Source organism: Oncorhynchus kisutch, linkage group LG12, assembly GCF_002021735.2.
Source record: "Oncorhynchus kisutch isolate 150728-3 linkage group LG12, Okis_V2, whole genome shotgun sequence".
NCBI classification, from domain to species: Eukaryota; Metazoa; Chordata; class Actinopteri; order Salmoniformes; family Salmonidae; genus Oncorhynchus; species Oncorhynchus kisutch.
Window position 1 is genome coordinate 18,052,407 of NC_034185.2, and position 18,026 is coordinate 18,070,432.

Here is an 18,026-nt window from a genome sequence, read left to right on the forward strand (position 1 = left end):
AGCCAATAAAATAGCTCATATCACCATGTCTGCACAGTTTCCTCAAGCCATAGACTGTAAAAAAGAGCCTCAAAAGCAAAGCAAAATACTGTGACATTTCTAAACTTTTAAAACCATGACTAGAGAGAGACTCAATGAATAGAGCAAAGAGCTGCTGTTTTTATGAGAAAGGTCATTTTTATTTATTTATTTTTATTTCACCTTTATTTAACCAGGTAGGCAAGTTGAGAACAAGTTCTCATTTACAATTGTGACCTGGCCAAGATAAAGCAAAGCAGTTCGACACATACAACAGCACAGAGTTACACATGGAGTAAAACAAACATACAGACAATAATACAGTATAAACAAGTCTATATACGATGTGAGCAAATGAGGTGAGATAAGGGAGGTAAAGGCAAAAAAAAGGCCATGGTGGCAAAGTAAATACAATATAGCAACACTGGAATGGTAGATTTGCAGTGGAAGAATGTGCAAAGTAGAAATAAAAATAATGGGGTGCAAAGGAGCAAAATAAATAAATAAAATAAATACAGTAGGGAAAGAGGTAGTTGTTTGGGCTAAATTATAGGTGGGCTATGTACAGGTGCAGTAATCTGTGAGCTGCTCTGACAGTTGGTGCTTAAAGCTAGTGAGGGAGATAAGTGTTTCCAGTTTCAGAGATTTTTGTAGTTCGTTCCAGTCATTGGCAGCAGAGAACTGGAAGGAGAGGCGGCCAAAGAAAGAATTGGTTTTGGGGGTGAGTAGAGAGATATACCTGCTGGAGCGCGTGCTACAGGTGGGTGATGCTATGGTGACCAGCGAGCTGAGATAAGGGGGGACTTTACCTAGCAGGGTCTTGTAGATGACATGGAGCCAGTGGGTTTGGCGACGAGTATGAAGCGAGGGCCAGCCACAGTTCGCTGTGGTGGGTAGTATATGGGGCTTTGGTGACAAAATGGATTGCACTGCATCCAATTTGTTGAGTAGGGTATTGGAGTCTATTTTGTAAATGACATCGCCGAAGTCGAGGATTGGTAGGATGGTCAGTTTTACAAGGGTATGTTTGGCAGCATGAGTGAAGGATGCTTTGTTGCGAAATAGGAAGCCAATTCTAGATTTAACTTTGGATTGGAGATGTTTGATGTGGGTCTGGAAGGAGAGTTTACAGTCTAACCAGACACCTAGGTATTTGTAGTTGTCCACGTATTCTAAGTCAGAGCCGTCCAGAGTAGTGATGTTGGACAGGCAGGCAGGTGCAGGCAGCGATTGGTTGAAGAGCATGCATTTAGTTTTACTTGTATTTAAGAGCAATTGGAGGCCACGGAAAGAGAGTTGTATGGCATTGAAGCTTGCCTGGAGGGTTGTTAACATAGTGTCCACAGTGTCATGTTTAGGCCTAAGTTGTTATTCAGCACTGTCAACACTTTGTTCAACACATTTATAAGCCATAAAATTTGTGTTCTCCTTACTTCCACTCACACTACAACCAGTGCTGCAGCTGAAATGAATGACTAAAGCAAAGTGATCCGATAAGCTTGCGTTGTTATTATTAGTGGCTTGTGTCTTTTGTTCTTTTTTTTTTTACTTTATAGATTTTCAGATATGAGAACAGCAAAACAGTACAACCCAAACCCCTATCCATCCACCCACCCATCCCTCCCATCCAATCCCTCCCTCCCTGCCACCCACAAACCAAGGCATCATAGAAGGATATCAAAAAAGTACATTTAAAAAAGTAAATTAAATAGGACAAAAACAAACAGTAATAGAAACAAAAACAATGGAAAAAGTTAAATTAAATAAAAGTCGGTATCATAATTATAGTTGAGTCTTATCAGCACAATATATGGCCACTAGAACAAACATGAATGCTTACCAAAATATACAAGTTACACTAAGTAAAAGACAGGCTCTCCACATATTGTATGAATGGGGACCAGGTTAAGTTGAACTTTTGTCGGGACCCATGCACAGGGTACCTAACCTTCTCCTGAAGCAGAGATGACATCACCTCCTTAACCCACTGCACAAAGGAAGGCGGCTTTGCAGACTTCCGGTGAAAGAGGACAAGGCGGTGAGCTAGCAGCGAGGTAAATGCTATCGCATTCGCCTGATGCATGGTAACGTTCTAATCTAGGGGAAGTACAACAAAATGTTAGTGAACGGGTTGGGGCTAATAGTTGTATTAAACATATGAGAAGCCATTCAAAGATTGGCATGACCAAAATGTGTGTCCCACAGTCGTTGGACTCTGGTGGCATCTCAAACACTTGGGGTCAACATTTGGATATATTTTTGCCAATTTGTCTCCATTTGAGTAATGGAGACGGTGCAAAGCTTTGAACTGAATTAGCCCATGCCTTATGCAAAATGATGAGGTGTGTATACGAGCAATACTATGTTGCCATATGTCCTCGGGTAGCTGGCCACCCATGTCTTGCTCGCATGCAGATTTTGTATTTGCTAAGGAAGGCGGATTTATCATGACACTAGGCGAGACCCAAATGCAGACACAGGAGGCAGATGGTTGGAGTTTAAGATGTTTAATAAATCCAAAGGGAATAGGCAAGAGCATGGTCATGGACATGCAAAAGGTCATAACCATAAGGTTAGAGTTCAGGAGGTACAGAGTGTCAGGCAGGCTCAAGGTCAGGGCAGGCAGAATGGTCAGGCAGGCAGGTACAGAGTCCAGAACAGGCAAGGGTCAAAACCGGGAGAACTAGAAAAAGGAGAAAAGGCAAAGCAGGAAAATGGGAAAAAACCACAGGTAGGCTTGGACATACAAGACAAACTGGCACAGAGAGAAAGGAAACACAGGGATAAATATACTAGGGATAACAAGCGACACCTGGAGGGGGTGGAGACAATAACAAGGACAGGTGAAACAGATCAGGGTGTGACAGGATTAATATTCCGTATTATATTGTATAATCTGGAGATTGTGACAAGATAAAAACATGTTTTTTACCTAAAATTTAACTAGGCAAGTCAGTTAAGAACAAATTCTTATTTTCAATGACAGCCTAGGAACAGTTGGTTAACTGCCTTGTTCAAATGCAGAAGGACAGATTTGTACCTTGTCAGCTAGGGGATTCAAACTTGCAACATTTTGGTTACTAGTCCAACACTCTAGGCGTGACATATATTGTATAATCTGAAGATTGTATGCTTCAGATGTGGGTTAAGATCTAAGAACCTCTCAACAGGACACTTAGCGGGCTCGAGTGGAAATTAAGGGAAATGTTTTTTAATAAAGCTGCGAGTTTGCAGGTACCTAAAAAAAGTGGGTATTGGTAATATCATGGTGAACCCTCAGAGTATAGAATGAGACGAATGTGTTATCAACAAATTGGTCACAAAAAAACACCAGACCGTTCCTATGCCAGAACTGGAATGTTGTGTCAATCTGCGACGCTGGGTAGAGATGATTAAATGTTCATGGAGAGAAGCTGCTTGCTTGTTTAAGGCTAAAGTGATTTCAGAATTGGGACCAGATTTTAAGGGAGTTGTTGACAATAGGGATTCAAAACATGGGTGCCAAGGTTCATGGGCAGTGGGGAGCACAGAAGCGAGACAGGAGAAGTAGGATGGCTTGACTGTAACTCCATGATGGCCCAGGCTGGACCATCCTTGTTTTCAAATGCAGAAACCCAATAAAGACATTTAGAAATATTTGTTGACCAGTAGTAGTGTAAAAAATGGGGAAGGCCCAGCCCGCCAGCGAGCTTAGATCTCTCTAGATAGACAGTACAGGTCAAAAGTTTGGACACACCTATTCATTCATGGGTTTTTCTTTATTTTGACTATTTTCTACATTGCAGAATAATAGTGAAGACATCAATACTATGAAATAACACATATGGAATCATGTAGTAACCAAAAAAGTGTTAAACAAATCTAAATATATTTTATATTTAAGATTCTTCAAAGTAGCCATCCTTTGCCTTGATGACAGCTTTGCACACGCTTAGCATTCTCTCAACCAGCTTCACCTGGAATGCTTTTCTAACAGTCTTGAAGGAGTTCCCACATATGCTGAGCACTTTTTGACTGCTTTTCCTTCACTCTGTGGTCCAACTCATCCCAAACCATATCAATTGGGGTGAGGTCAGTTGATGTGCCTGGAGGTGTTTTCGGTCATTGTCCTGTTGAAAAACAAATTATAGACCCACTAAGCGCAAACCAGATGGGATGGCGTATTGCTGCAGAATGCTGTGGTAGCCATGCTGGTTAAGTGTGCCTTGAATTCTAAATAAATCACTGATAGTGTCACCAGCAAAGCACCCCCACACCATCACACCTCCTCCATGCTTCACGGTGGGAACCACACATGCGGAAATCATCTGTTCACCTACTCTGCGTCTCACAAAGACACGGCGGTTGTAATCAAAAATCTCAAATTTGGACTCATCAGACCAAAGGACATATTTCCACCAGTCTAATGTCCATTGCTCATGTTCCTTGGCCCAAGGAAGTCTCTTATTATTATTGGTGTGCTTTAGTAGTGGTTTCTTTGAAGCAATTTGACCACAAACACCTGATTCATGTAGTCTCCTCTGAACGGTTGATGTTGAGATGTGTCTGTTACTTGAACTCTGTGAAGCATTTATTTGGACTGCAATTTCTGGAGTCTGGTAACTCTAATGACCTTATCCTCTGCAGCAGAGGTAACTCTGGGTCTTCCTTTCCTGTGGCGGTCTTCATGAAAGCCAGTTTCATCGTAGTGCTTGGTGGTTTTTGCAACTGCACTTGAAGAAATGTTCAAAGTTCTTGAAATGTTCCAGATTGACTGACCTTCATGTCTTAAAGTAATGATGTAATGTCATTTTTCTTTGCTTATTTGATATGGACTTTTACCAAATAGGGCTATCTTTTGTATAACAGCCCTACCATGTCACAACACAACTGATTGGCTCAAACGCATTAAGAAGGAAAGAAATTCCACAAATGAACTTTTAACAAGGAACACCTGTTAATTGAAATGCATTCCAGGTGACTACTTCATGAAGCTGTTGAGAGAATGCAAGAGTGTGCAAAGTTGTGATCAAAGGCAAAGGCTAGCTACTTTGAAGAGTCTCAAATATAAAATATATTTAGATTTGTTTAACTTCTTGGCGCACCCATCCCGTTAGCGGGATCATTTTCGTCAACATCCGCTAAATTGCAGAGCGCCAAACTCAAATTAATTTACAAAAAATATTTAATTTTCATGAAATCATGAAATCCGTAAAGTTCGTAGAAACATGTCAAACGTTTTTTATAATCAATCCGTAGGTTGTTTTTATAATAAATAATCAATAATATTTCAACCGGACTGTAGCTTTTTCAATAGGAGAGAGAGAGAAAATGTCTGCTCGAAGCTGTTGCGCATGCAAAACTCTGCTGGCACCCAGCAATCCACTGACGCGCGATGTCATAGTTCTCGCTCATTTTTCAGAATAAAAACATGAAACTATGTCTAAAGACTGTTCACACCATATGGAAGCCATAGAGAAATGAATCTGGTTAATATCCCTTTAAATGGAGGGATGGCATGCAATGGAACAGGGAGGTTTCAGGACAAACAGCACTTCCTGGTGGATTTTCCTCAGGTTTTCGCCTGCATTATCAGTTCTGTTATACTCACAGACAATATTTTGACAGTTTTGGAAACTTTAGAGTGTTTTCTATCATAATTTGACAATTATATGCATATTCTAGATTCTGGGCCTGAGAAATAGGACGTTTCATTTGGGTACTTTTTGATTACTACATGATGCCATATGTAGAAAATAGTAAAAATAAAGAAAAACCATTGTATGACTAGGTGTGTCCAAACTTTTGACTGGTACTGTACCTTTCTCATTCGTGGATTTGACTTATTCCAAATGAAGTTGGAAAGCAGTTCTCCAGTTGTTTGAGCATCGACTTTGAATCATTTGGAATAAGTACAAAAACCTAGGTAGTACAGTTATCTTAACAGAGTTAATGCGGCCTGCTAATGAAATGGGAAGAGACGACCACCTTATGAAATCCTGCTTAGTGCTCTTCAGGACTGTTTTGAAGTTATGTTTAAAGAAAGCCTTAAATGAGCGTGTGACCTTTATCCTCAATTATGTAAAGACCTGATGCTCCACCTTAAATGGGAAATTGGCATACCCAATACCTTCTGCTAACTGATTCATGGGGAGCAGCACACTTTTTGTTAGGTTTAACTTATAACCAGAGAATGTCCCAAAACCTTGTAGCATGTCCAAGAGATAGGGTATATACTCCACAGAGTTAGAGATGTGTAAAAGAAGATTGTCTGCATACAAGGACACTTTGTGAGTTATGTCGCCCCTTAGTATTCCCTGAATCCTCTCCTCCGCCCGCAGGGCAATAGCAAGAGGTTCAATAGCCATATTCATTTGGAAAGGGGATAAACAACAAGTCTGCCTGGCCCCTCTATGGAGAGGGAAGTAGCTGGAGGTAACATTGTTGGTGCGAACAGAAGGCCCTGGGGATGAGTAAAAAATCTTAATCCAGGAAAGGAATGATGGGCCAAACCAAAATCTCTCTAGTACTGTAAATAGATATTCTCACTCAACCCGGTCGGAAGCCTTCTCAGCATCAAGAGAGATGACGACCTCTGGCTGTTAAGTCGAGTGGGCAGAATAGAGAACATTAAATAACCTGCTCATATTATAGAAAGATTGCCTACTTGAGATAAATCAGAGTTAATTACCTCAACTAACCGGTGCCCCCGCACATTGACTCTGTACCAGTACCCCCTGTATATAACCTTATATTACTGCTGCTCTTTAATCATTTGCTACTTTTATTTGTTATTTAGGTATTTTTCTTAAAACTGCATTGTTGGTTAATGGCTTGCAAGTAAGTCTAGGTCTACCTACACCTGTTGTATTCGGCGCATGTGACAAATACAATTTGATTTGATTTGAGTTAATTATATTAGGCATCACTTAGTGACAATTTTATAATCAGAGCACAAGAAGCTTATAGAGCGGTATGAGCCACAGTCTTGGGGATTATTGTCCTTTTTAAGCAAAACCGAAATAGTCGCCTGGGTAAGTGTCTGGGGCAGTTTCTAATTAGAAAAGATTTCATTGTACATTGATCTAAGGATAGGGGATAGTTTGGAGGAGAATGCTTTATAAAATTCAATAGGGAAGCCATCAGGCCCAGGACCTTTACCACTCTGCATGGACTGGATTGCCAGAATAACTTCCTCATCACTTATTGAGGCATCCATGTTAGTTTGTTCATCCGAATTGAGACATTTGTTCCAGATTGTCTAGAAATGCATGCATATGAGATGTGTCAGGAAGAGCCTTTGACAAGTAAAGAGCAGAGTAGAATTGCTTAAATTGATTGTTGATTTCTTTGAATTGGTAGAAGTTAAATCAGCTGTTACACAGATTTCAGGTATGGTGCTGCTAACAGCTGTCGTCTCTTTGGCTATGCCGGACCTAGTAATATTTTACATCAATAGCAGTCAATATTAATCATCACCTTATTTCAGTCTCATCTGAAAGTTGTAAATTCTTGGTTATCTTCACGAAGTTGAATCAGCAATACAAAATTGGGTTTAATTATTTATTTACTAAATACCTAACTTCACACAGAATTACATATACACCGAAAGAATCATACCTTGATTACAAATTACATCATAAAGGAAAACGTTCCTGGCGGGCGGAACAGATATGACAGCAGGTTACACAAATAAAAGGGGGATTGGTTTGAGTGAAAGAGCGGGAAGACTGAGGAACAAAGGGAGAAGCGATGTCTATATCATAAATACAGTATCTTATGCATTCTAAATTACTGCCCATTTGGAAAAGGAAAATGCAATAAATATTTACTCTGAGTTGCGCTTCGGAAGGTTGGTGGTAGATGAAAGGCTGTGTCCTTTGAAGAATGTTTCTGTTGGTAAATTGGATATGTTGTACGTCGTTGTTTGGTAGACGGGATACTCTGTCTGTTCTTTCCTAGCCCACGTTTGCAGCTGCTGTTGCTAACTCAACGGCTAGGAGGTATCACTTCTGTAGTGAACAAGAGTTCAAAGTACATACCATTTGCAACCAAAGCTCACGCTGAGGTTGGCTTTGTTCTGTAGTTGACATCTGAACCATTCAGATATCGGATCGTCATCCTAACATCCTCGGAACAGATAGTTATTTGCCCTTTAACGCAGATGCTGCAGACCTCACGTACTTGGAACAGGAGGTTACATTTTCGTCAAGGCTTTATATAGTGGAGCGAGAAGCATGTGTTTCATAAGTTTTATAACCCATGTCTCTTCACAGGGGCAGGCCACTGATGGAGCAGAGCCCTAACCTTATGAAAACCCAAATCTCTCATTTGTAAGCTAAAATTAAATTTAATCTCTTTACCATTAATTTCATATTCAAACATTTAAATTGAACAACAATTCCATGTGAATCCGATAACTACAATGTGCAGACTTTCCACTGTAGAGTTTATGTCATCCTGTCATTGATGAGAATGTCTCAGATGACAACCGAACTGACATCATATTCATCAAGTACCACCGCATATGTTCAATTGGTCGGATTACCAGAATATAGTTAATTTCCCCCCACCTTCTGATGTTCCCAGAATCTCTATGTTAACCAATGAGTTTTCAAATGTCACATCAGAGGAAAGGAAAGAGGAAAGGGGAGAGGAAAAAGGGGTGAAGAGGTATTTATGACTGTCATAAATCTACCCCCAGGCCAACGTCATGACACAGCTGATTGCCGAAGCTGATGAAATAACAACTTGCCAGCTTTCTCTCCGTGTTCATAAAATATCTGCCTCGACTTAAACAGAAGCTGCTCCGTTTGTTTAGTAGAAAGCTAGTCAAATTCCGATTGGTGTAGCAGTCTCTCTTTGTAGAGTTCAGGAGTTGGAGAAGAGGCATATCTGTTGTCCACTTCTAGAATGAGTTGAGATAGCTCCAATAAGCGTTCAGTTCACTGTTGTTTGTTGTCATGCGCTGTGTATGAAATATTTTGGCACCTTAGATATGCTTTTAGCGACTCCCACACAGTAGAGTGAGACACATCAGGGGTGCAGTTGATCTGTAAAAAGACATCAATGAGAGATGATATGTATTTTTTAAAGGCACTACAGGATAATAGTAGTGGGTCAAGTCGCCACATGTGTTGTGACACAGTACTGTCCGGAAAGCGGATATCTAGCTGGACAGGGCTATAGTCTGAGATAATGATGCTGTGATATTGGCTATAAGTTACAAAAGGAAGAATTATATTGTCCAGCAGGAAAAAGTAAATCCTAGAGTATGAGCGGTGGATACTGGATAAAAAAAGGAGTACTGTTTAGCAGTGGGATTCCTCCTCCTCCATGGATCAAACAAATTATATGATTCTAGAAATTAGTTGATTACTGCACCTGACTTTGAAATTACATTGTTGGGCTTCAGTCTGGATCTGACTAGACTTGGAAGTAATACACGATTGAAATCTCTGCCCAATATTAAATGATGAGAGTTGAGGTCAGGAAGTGTTGCATTGAGGTGAGAGAAAAAAATTGTGTCATCCCAATTAGAACCATAGAGGTTAGCCAGAACAACCTGTGTCCTAAACAATTTCACCATCAATATAACATATCTGCCATTAGTATCTGAAATTACTTTGGAGGAGACAAACGGGGTGCCTTTTCTGATAATGATGGCTGCCCCTCTGGCCTTAGTAACAAAGTTGGAGTAAAATATTTGGTTGACCCATCCTCTCTTTAGTTTATCATGGTCGCTGGACAGGAGATGGGTCTTTTGGAGAAAAACAATGTCCAGACTTAAAGACTTAAGATGAGCATACAGTCGGCTACGCTTAACTACATGGTTAATTCCTTTAAAGTAATAGGGATAGGCCCCTTTTTTCTCCACTTCCTGTCTGAATGATGTGCCCAAAGTAAACTGCCTGTAGCTCAGGCCCTGAAGCCAGGATATGCATATAATTGGTACCATTGGAAAGAAAAAACTTTGAAGTTTGTAGAAATGTTAAAATAATGTAGGAGAATATAACACAATCGATATAGTAGGAGAAAATCCAAAGAAAAACCAAACAGATTTTTTTTAGGAGAGAGACCAACCATCCTCTTAGAAATGCAAGAGAAAGGTCATATTGAAAATTAGCTCCCTGGATACAATTCCTATGGTTTCCACAGGGTGTCAGCAGTCTATGTTCAAGGTTTCAGGCTTGTAACTTCAAAAACAAATAAGAAATATCAGTTTTAGTAGAAGGACACAGTCTTGGAAATTCGGGTTTGCGCGCGTCATGAAGACATTACGCACCTGCTAAAATCAGTTTCCTATTGAACATACATCTTTCCAATATAAATATTATAATTTGATTACATTTTAGGGTAACTGAGGAGTAAATAGAAACGTATTTTGACTTGTTGAAACAAAGTTTAGGGGTAGATTTTCGGATTCATTTCTCTGCAAGTTGAACGAGTGGATTACTCAAATCGATGGCCCCAACTAAACAGACTTTTTTGGGATATAAAGAAGGATTTTATCTAACAAAACGACACTACATGTTATAGCTGGGACCCTTTGGATGACAAATCAGAGGAAGATTTTCAAAAAGTAAGTGAATATTTCCTTATTATATGTGAATGTATGAAACCTGTGCCGGTGGAAAACAATTTTGATGTGGGGCGCCGTCCTCAAACAATTGCATGGCATGTTTTCGCTGTAATAGCCACTGTAAATCAGACAGTGCAGTTAGATTAACAAGAATTTAAGCTTTCAGCCGATATAATACACTTATGTACATAAATGTTTAAAATCCATCATATTTATGATTATTTATTTGAATTGCGCGCCATCCAGTTTCACCGGAAGTTGTCCCGCTAGCGGGACACCGAATCTTAAGAATCTTTTAAGTTCTAGCTGATAAAGCAAGTGGGGCATTGAGTATGTAAATTAGGCATAGTCATAGTAATTAGAAATAAATGTTAGTACAATCACATGGTGTGCTGAAAGGTCAGAATAATAAAATAATAGGAAAACCAAAAAACAGCTAAAAAAAATGAAATACCCAGAAAACCTTGGACCCCTATGCTGGCCTTACCCCTGTTGGAATGTTGCATCTACCTCTCCTAGACCAGAGCAAGATACTACCATGTTAAACTGAACCTCAGTAGAGCCCTATCCAGGGTGAACATGTTCAAGTTTACACCTAGGGAAGGGATTCTGGAGGGAACCACCTCAGTTCTCCAATGTATCTTATGCAATATGCATATTTGAAGGATAATAAAACATATATATAAAAAAAGGAGGTGTATGTTCTGCTCCTATACATACCATCATTGTTCATAACATTAAGTTGCTTGAAGAATAATTGTCCTTTTTGTCAGCAGAGTGTAGGCACGTTTCTAATCAAGAGAGGGGTTCACTAGTTGGTTCTTAGTCGCGGTAGAATGGCTAGTGTAGGGTCAGGGGCAGAGTACAGGCCTACAATGGCTAGTTAGTCGTATACCGCCTGTCCTCCTGTGGATGTACTGTAGGTGTGCGACCACTTATTCTTTGACCCTGGTTGGGTCCACGAATGTCTTATCTTCAGCACTGCTGGGTAGAGAATGCCGAACTTGGTGTCTCGGCAGCGATGTAGGAGCCCCCTCACCTCGTTGAAGGTTGACGTCTTCTTCATGACTCCCGCCATGTAGCCCGGGTAAATGTGACTCTTCTGGCCATCGTGGGTGATGGTAGCTTCTCGTGATACCTTACGGAAGACATTATCTTTCTCCTGAAGGTAGTGGAATTTGACTACAATGGGTCTGGGCCGCTTCCCATTCTTCGGTGCGGACTGTAAGCTTCTGTGCGCATGGTCAAGGGTAGGGGCGTAATCGGGGCCTAGGATTTTCTGTAGCAGTTTAACTATGAACAGGGTAGGCCGAAATCTATCGTCTAGAGTCCCTCCCTCATGCCAAAAATGTGACCGTTCCCCCAGCGCTGCCTGTTCTTAAGGTCCTCGACCTTACTAATAAGTTTGACGACATCTGATGATAGCGGGGTGACTTGCTATTCCAGTGACACCACTTTGTCGGAGTAAGTATTTGTGGCTCCCTCCAGGCTATTCAGACGGGTTTCCTGTTTCGCCAGGTCTTCTATAACGCAGTCTTTGTGTTGACAAGAGTGGCTATTTGTGCAGGTAGGTCAGTGGATAGTGACTCCACCTTAGCTGGCACGGTCTGTTCAGACTTAATGATAGCCACCATTTCCTTGGCTAGGTCGAGGGGGTCAGAGTCCGTGTCAGTATCCGGTGAGCCTAAGGCTTTAATAAAGGCCTGCTCTTTTGTGACTCATGACCGTTGTTGTTTCGACATTTTACGATGAAAATAACAAAAATGTCAGGAAAAAATTGCCAGATTTGTGAATTGTATTTGATTTCTAATTGTGTTGTGAAATATTAATAGTCAATTGTTCGCCCTGGAGAGGAGCACAAAGAAAACGCGTCTTCACATGTTGCTGCTCACCGTGTCTTTTTTAATATCAAGGAATATTTCACTTTCTCTGGTCCTAGGAGTAACAACATGAATTGGTGCATGAGTCAGAAATAATGCAGGGCGACTTGAGTTTCTCCCTCAGCTGGAAGTCTGTGTCCCCTTTTCTCAGTGGAGGGAGGTAGAGCTAATGGACGTGAGTCAGGTTGAGAGGCAACCTCACAGCTGCTCCCTCCCCTCAGACTGACCATCAGATGCAGGCCATCAGTCCAGTAAAAAAAGCTAATGATTATGCTCACTCAGCTGTGCCTCACAAGTAATAAATCAAATGATCTATTACCAGTGTGATTATATACAGTGCCTTCAGAACTTATTCATACCCCTTGACCTATTCCTCATTTTGTTGTGTTACAGCCTGAATTCAAAATATATGCACAATACCCCATAATCACAAAGTCAAAACATGTTTTTAGAAATGTTTGCTAATTTATTGAAAATTACATTGACATAAGTATTCACACCCCTGAGTCAATACTTTGTAGAAGCACTTTTGGCAGTGATCACAGCTGTATTTCTGGGTAAGTCTCCAAAGATTTCCACACTTGGATTGTGTAACATTTGCCCATTATTATTTTTAAAATTCTTCAAACTCTTTCAAATTGGTTGTTGATCATTGCTAGACAACCATTTTCAAGTCTTGCCATAGATTTTTCTGTAACCAGGCCACTCAGGAACATTCACTGTCTTCTTGGTAAGAAACTCCAGTGTAGATTTGGCCTTGTGTTTTAAGTTATTGTCCTACTGAAAGGTGAATTCATCTCGCAGTATCTGGTGGAAAGCAGACTGAAGCAGGTTTTCTACTAGGATTTTGCCTGTGCTTAGCTCCATTCCGTTTATTTTTTATCCTTTAGAACTTAATGATGACAAACATACCCATAACATGATGTAGCCACCACTATGCTTGAAAATATTGAGAGTGGTACTCAGTAATGTGTTGAAATGGATTTGCTCCAAACACTTTGTATTCAAGACAAAGTGTATTACAGTATTACTTTAGTGCCTTTTTGCAAACGGGATGCATGGCACTGAACCTATATATTTTTTAAATATGATTTAAAAATGTTCTGAGAATAACAACATTGGCAAGGCAGTTCAAGGATAGCCAATATACAGTGATAATGTATTTTGCCTATAGCCTACTTCAGAAACCTCATTGCTACAGCACTGTTTTTCAATGGTTAAAACTTCTTAGGGCTGCAATCCCGTTAATGGGATTGATATGACAACAGCCAGTGAAAGTGCAGAGCACCAAATTCAAACAACAGAAATCTCATAATTAAAATTCCTCAAATATACATGTATTTTATACCATTGTAAAGGTAATCTTGTTGTTAATCCCACCACAGTGTCCGATTTCAAATAGGCTTTACAGTGAAAGCACCACAAATGATTATGTTAGGTCACCGCCAAATCACAGAAAAATTCAGCAATTTTTCCAGCCAAAGAGAGGAGTCACAAAAAGCACAAGTAGAGATAAAATGATTCACTAACCTTTGATGATCTTAATCAGATGACACTCATAGGACTTCATGTTACACAATACATGTATGTTTTGTTCGATCAAGTGCATATTTATATAAAAAAATCTCAGTATACATTGGCGAGTTATGTTCACTAGTTCCAAAAACATCCAGTGATATTGCAGAGAGCCACATCATTTTACAGAAATACTCATTATAAATGTCGATGAAAATACAATTGTTAGACATGGAAATATAGATACACTTCTCCTTAATGCAACCGCTGTGTCAGATTTCAAAAAAGCTTTACGGAAAAAGCAAACCATGCAATAATCTGAGAACGGTGCTCAGAAAACAAATAGAGATATCCGCCATGTTGGAGTCAACAGAAATCAGAAATAACATTATAAATATTCACTTACCTTTGATGATCTTCATCAGAATGCACTCCCAGGAATCCCAGTTCTACATTAAATGTTTGATTTGTTCGATAATGTCCATCATTTATGTCCAAAGAGCTACTTTTGTTAGCACGTTTGGTTAACAAATCCAAAGTCATGAAGCGCGTTCCCTAGTTGCAGACGAAATGTCAAAGAGTTCCGTTACTGTCCGTAGACACATGTCAAACGATGTATGGAATCAATCTTTAGGATGTTTTAAACATAAACCTTCAATAATTTTCCAACCGGAGAATTCCTTTGTCTTCAGAAAAGCAAAGGAGCGAGAGCTTCCTCTCATGTGAAATGCGTGACCAGCATGTGACTGCTGGCAGACCTCTGACTCATTCCCCTCTCATTCAGCCCCCCTTCACAGTAGAATCCTCAAAATGTTTCTAAAGATGGTTGACATCTAGTGGAAGCCTTAGAAAGTGCAACATAGCCAATATTCCACTGTGTATTCAATAGGGGCTGGTTTGAAAATCGACCAACCTCAGATTTCCCACTTCCTGTTTGGATTTCTTCTCAGGTTTTTGTCTGCCATGTGAGTTCTGTTATACTCACATATATAATTCAAACAGTTTTAGAAACTTCAGAGTGTTTTCTATCCAATACCAATAATACTATGCATATATTAGCAACTGGGACTGAGGAGCAGGCAGTTTACTCTGGGCACCTCTGGGCACCTTTCATCCAAGCTACTCAATACTTCCCCTGCAGCCATAAGAAGTTTTAATGTTGCATAGGCTTATGTTTTTTAAGTAATGTTTTTAAAAGATCTGAGCGGTAGATCTCTGCTTGCATTTTGGCTCAAAGTGATCTTGACTCAGCAAAGGTTGGTGACCACTAGTCTAAGTGGAGTTAGCATGACTCTGCTGACCCGAGCATCCCAATGCCACTAGGCAGGAGGGGAAAGGATAAAGAAGATCTCCTACAGCCACTGAGTGCTGGATGACAGCGGAGCTGAAGAGACAGAGCTCATCACACATGATAGATGGGCTCTTGTGACTGGAGTCATTAACTTGGTTTGACGGCTAGCTCGTAGCTGTCACTGCAGCAGAAGAGGCTCGGCATGTGGGCTAGATAAATCATAACACCACTGAGATTACTGGTCCATTTCTTACAAAATAATCTGCTGTGACAGATGAATGGAGGAGTTATGTAATTGTGGAGGATATTATGGAGTGGGACGTGTTAACACACGTAAAGTAGCTACAGTACATCAAGCCATTTTCACATCTTAATCTACTGTGGCATGCAAGTTTCATCAGTCACTTAGTCAGTGTGTCTGTTGCAGTGTGTCTGTCATTTATTTGTTCTTGACAAACAGGGCAGTTTAGATAGCAGCAGGCCTATTTCCCTCACTCGATGGATCCTACTGTAGATGATCCTCAACATCAAAGTTACTTCAATCTGAAAAGTCTCACTGAAAGTTTGTGAGTTTTCTCAGTTGGACATGTTCTGTTTTTTGTCAGTGTCTCTCTCTATCTTGGCAGTGACTAAAAGGCGATTTGAATCGGTGAGCTCTCCAAAATTATTTCGGCCTAGCTGGGTTGTTTGTTTGATGTGGAGGCAGTCTCCCTACCATTCAATCAGCGAGCTACAGAGCTGGAAACTACACCCCTCAAGCAACCATTCACCCCTATCACAGCTCGCTGAACTGAGTCATTTGCAGGCAATGCAGGGTCAGTAGGCACTAAAGGCAGAGACTGATAGCTTCCTGGCAGGGTTCGAATCTGGAGCAGCAACTAATTTCACCCTCTTCATATCAACTTCAGATCAAATACAGTATGCAACCAGCAATTCGTCTCGATTCATCTCACCCTGTTGATATCAACTTTAGATCAGAAACCTTCAATATCTCAATACATTTTCTCATTACACGCCACCATGGGAAACATTAAAATGTGTTTCTTTTGCTTTGTAATTATCCTCAAAGGAGGAATAGCTTAGCTACTCTAAATTCACATGACAGAAGTAAAAATAAATATAAATGCTGAGCTTCCCTTTTCCCCTCTGACTTATAAATTATATGAGATACAAGCTATGGGTCAGCAGGTAGCCTAGTGTTTAGAGAGGGGAGCCAGCAACTGGAGGGTTGCCAGTTCGAATCCCAGATCTGAAGGGAAAAATCTGTCTGGAAATGCTCTGGCAACTGGAGGGTTGCTGGTATCAAATCCAGCTCAATGTAACATCGGTAGGTTTATGCTACTAAGTGATATTCAAATTTTCCCTGTACCCATCATGAGGTCGCTACAACCTAGCCTATGAATGGAAGTGTACAACGTAGGTGCACAGGCCAAGAGAATTTTGAGTAATCAAGGTGGCAGACAGCGACACATTCAATACTGCCTTGCACGCTGTTGCCTGCATCTAGCTGATCTAGGGTGTAATCATTAGTCCAACAGTTGCAAATGAGAGTTTCTATTGGACAAATTCAGGTATGTTTATTCTCGTTTCGTTCTGTTTGCTTCCGTTTATGAAACGTTTTTTCAACAGATTCGGTGGAATGAATACACCCCTGATCACACGCAAACAGTTCACTTTCATAGCAGCCACATAAAAACAGTATGATCACTTTGCTCATAGTATATAATATTCCTTTTGCAACTATATAAGCGCTCTCCTCCTCTCACCTTTTCCCTTCGCTTGTGGAATTCAGTGCACAACACATCAGCTGTCTGTGAGCAGGTGAAAAACCTTTTCAAGCCAAACCTTCATATCATGACCGCTAATCGCAACACACAGCCTACATCGTTGTCATATCATAGACAACTAGAACTACTAGAACTAAAGCGTAATAGACGCGCTACAATCATGCAGACTGTGTACAGTCAGAAAGCAACTTAGCAGTTACACCGGCAGGCCCGGTGGCAATACATTTATAAATCCAAAAGCTTAACTTGACTTGGAAGAGTTCCATTGTTGGATAGTCATAGCCAGCTAGCTAACCCTCTCTGTTTGAGCCAGGTGTTTGAGTAAGCTAAACTAGCTAGTTGCATTTGTTAGCGAAGTGAACGTTTTTAAATGTTTTAAATACAGTCAAATACAGCTAGCTCTCTCTCTCTCTCTCTCTTCTCCTTAATTTTGAACAAATGAATTTGTTCAAAACTTTTCAACTATTGTCTTTCCCTCTCTTTGAGTCAACTACTCACCACATTGTATGCACTGCAGTCCTAGCTAGGTGTGGCTTATGCTTTCAGTACTAGATTAATTCTCTGGTCCTTTGATTGGGTGCACAACATGTCAGTTCAGGAGCTCTGATAGGTTGGCGGATGTCCTCCAGAAGTTGTCATAATTACTGTGTAAGTCTATTGAAGGGGGTGAGAACCATGAGCCTCCTAGTTTTGGATTGAAGTCAATGTACCCAGAGGAGGACAGAAGCTAGAGGCTACTAAGGCTACTGACCTTTATTGCAAAACAGTGTGTTTTCATCAATTATTTGGTGGTCAATTAAGTGAATATATTTTGTGTAGTTTTATCTAATTCACTGAGGAGGATGGTCCACCCCTTCCTCCTCTGTGGAGCCTCCACTGTGTATGTATGTATGTGAGTCTTTTGGGGGGGGGGGGGTTATAAAGTGATGTCTATAATGATGTCTCTATAACATACGCTCCCATGAGCAGGCCAA